This window comes from Rhamphochromis longiceps, linkage group LG7, assembly GCF_057381845.1.
Source record: "Rhamphochromis longiceps isolate RC_006_pf linkage group LG7, R_longiceps_female_GT1.1, whole genome shotgun sequence".
In the NCBI taxonomy this organism is placed as follows: Eukaryota; Metazoa; Chordata; class Actinopteri; order Cichliformes; family Cichlidae; genus Rhamphochromis; species Rhamphochromis longiceps.
Window position 1 is genome coordinate 31104475 of NC_140563.1, and position 2804 is coordinate 31107278.

The window sequence follows — 2804 nt, forward strand, 5'->3', positions numbered from 1 at the left end:
CTTCAGTCACAACTAATGTCATCCAGGACCAAGGTAGCCATGAAATTGCTTCCGTCCCCGAAGCTGAACATTTTTTTCTTTTTAACATGAATTTAAACTTCTTGGATGGATCACTCTGAATGGTAATTTGAAAGATTTCCACAGGTAAACCTTTTTCAGCTCCTGGCTGCCTTTCAGATATTTGTCTTATCCTTATCCAACAGCTCTTAGGTATAATGCAATCTGTCCAGTTTGACATCCACTAGGTCACTACCGAGCCACTTAGTGTTACAGCTGGGTTCTGGGTTTTAGTCACATGCCAAAGATTTTTCAGTAAAAATTTCTTTTGTTAGGTTGTTCCAAACAGGTAACAAAGGGGTTGCTGTTAAAGACTTGACCCTAAATGTTGATCAATCTAAGGTTAACATTTTGCATGTCTACTTCAATTTCCTGTGCTTGGAAGAACCAAAAGGCAAAACTTAACACAGAAACTGTAGCATCCAAATGTATGAGACTTAACCTTATCCAAATCCATATTACTTTTTTGTCCTTATCTGGAGTTTGTGATGGGCTCTATGTTATGTGACACAAGTGATTAGTGGACTAGTCTGCCATTTTGAAGATGTTACAACATTGGTTAAAGTGAATAAGGTCCAGGGACACAGGAATACAAACTGGTGCACAATCGATTGCCAACCACTGGTCAAGAGGAAAAAAAATTATATTTTCCAACCAGTTACAAGTTGTTCCTGGAAGCTAATGGCAGTTGCTGGGAAAAACACTGCTAATATCTTAGTCACTGACAGACGTTTCCAACTACTCTGTTGTAAAAACTGTTTTCCTTCAAAGTAGAAGTTGCACACTTTGCAATATGTTGGTTACAGCACTAAGGCACAACTTCTACTTTGAAGGCAAACCTTCTCCATGTCCAATTTGTATTGCAGTTACAGTTTTTTCTGATTGCTTAAGCACATTTTTGGTAACTATTGGCTAATTTTGCAAAACTCTACACACAAATAAAAAAAACCTGTCACCCAATTATCAAAACATTTTAGTTCTCTTGCAAAAGCGAACACAGCTAGATTAACCCTTCACACCTTTGTAAAAATGTTGTTTCCGTATCAAACAGTACACACAAGCCATCATCTACTAAGCACACAATGCGCCAACTGCACACTGATGGTATGAATACAAAACACATCTGGCTTTTGCTTTCTCTGTGTACAGATGTCAATTTGAGGTCACACCTTTGTCATAGTGTCATGTAAACATACAAGGATCCAAACGTCAAGTATTGGTGTTTATTCACACTCATCAAAACCAAGACAAAGTCAGAACACAAAATAGGAATTCCACAAATAAAAGGGGAAAAAAAGACAATCAGCCTACATCATGTCGTCTTTCTGGGTCCGGCCACAAAATTTCGTCCACATCGCATGCGATATCCTCCAGTCCAAGGCACCGGGGAAAATATCTCCTTGAATGCCATATCCAGGCCTGACATGATGCCTGGTCAATATCTCCACATGCCTCCTCCATTGCCTGTAAAAGGGCTACCTGTTGATGAAGATGACGGTCATACACTTTCCAGCGCCAGGCAGAGAAGAACTCCTCGATGGGATTCAAGAATGGAGAGTATGGAGGGAGGTTGAGTGCCATGAAGGATGGATGGTCTGTAAACCAGTTGCGGACCAAAGCAGCCCTATGGAAACTAACATTGTCCCATATGATGACATATCGGGTCTGCTCTGGTCTCTGAACAGCGAGCATGTCATGCAAGGTGTCCAGGAATGCAATAATGTGTGCAGTGTTGTATGGGCCTATGGTTGCATGATGGTGAACAACACCATTTTGGCTTATAGCTGCACACATGGTTATGTTACCACCACGTTGTCCTGGGACATTGATGATGGCACGGTGTCCAATAATGTTCTTGCCACGTCTCCTGGTTTTACTGAGGTTAAAACCGGCCTCATCTACAAAAAGTAGCTCATGTCCCATTGCATCTGCTTCTAGTTCCATCACTCTCTGGACAAGACAAAACAAATGCAACACATCAGGCCCATGCACAGCACTACAGTATGCACTTCCAAATTCAGAACCAATGACACTAGCTTACCTGCACATAGTCATATCGCAGTTGCTTTACACGTTCTGTGTTTCTGTCGAAAGGAACTCTGTAAATTTGCTTCATTCTTATTCTGTGGCGCGCAAGTACACGACTTAGTGTAGAAATGCTTGCACTGTGTATATTTTGAAAGATGGTGTCATCATCCATTATGCGCTGCTGTATTTCACGCAGTCTTATTGCATTATTGGCAATCACCATGTTCACTATATGGGTCTCTTGCTCTGGAGTGAACATTCTGCCTCTGCCCCCAACATCTGGACGTCTAGCAATTCTGTAAAGTAACAATTTCAGTATTTTTGCATGTATGGTACTGTTGTGTTTCTCATTAGAGTATGGCAGTGCTACAAAGTACTTACCGATTCTCATTTCGAAATGTCCTAATGATGCTTGCCACAGTGTAGCGGCTCAGTTTAGACTGAACACGTTGGCCAGCTTCCCTTAGGGTCATCCCATGGTTGATAACATGGTCCACTATTGTAGCTCTGGTGTCATCAGTTATTCTGTTTCTTACTCTTCTTACCCTTCCTCTTTCCCCTCCTCGTCCTCTTCCTCCAACTTCTTCACCTCCACGTCCTCTCCCTCCTCTGATTCTCACTCTTCTCACTCTTACTGCTCCTTCCATTGTACTCCACATAGACAGCTTACCTGTGGCCTGTTTATAGTGCTTAGGCTGATTGCAAAGTGGACTAATTAT

The 2804-nt window shown here is 41.8% G+C and overlaps 1 pseudogene; it reads right to left on the bottom strand.

The window, feature by feature from the left end:
- Positions 1-1532: 1532 nt before the first annotated feature.
- On the bottom strand, positions 1533-2460 carry LOC146665618 (uncharacterized; annotated as a pseudogene).
- Between the last annotated feature and the right edge of the window lie 344 nt (positions 2461-2804).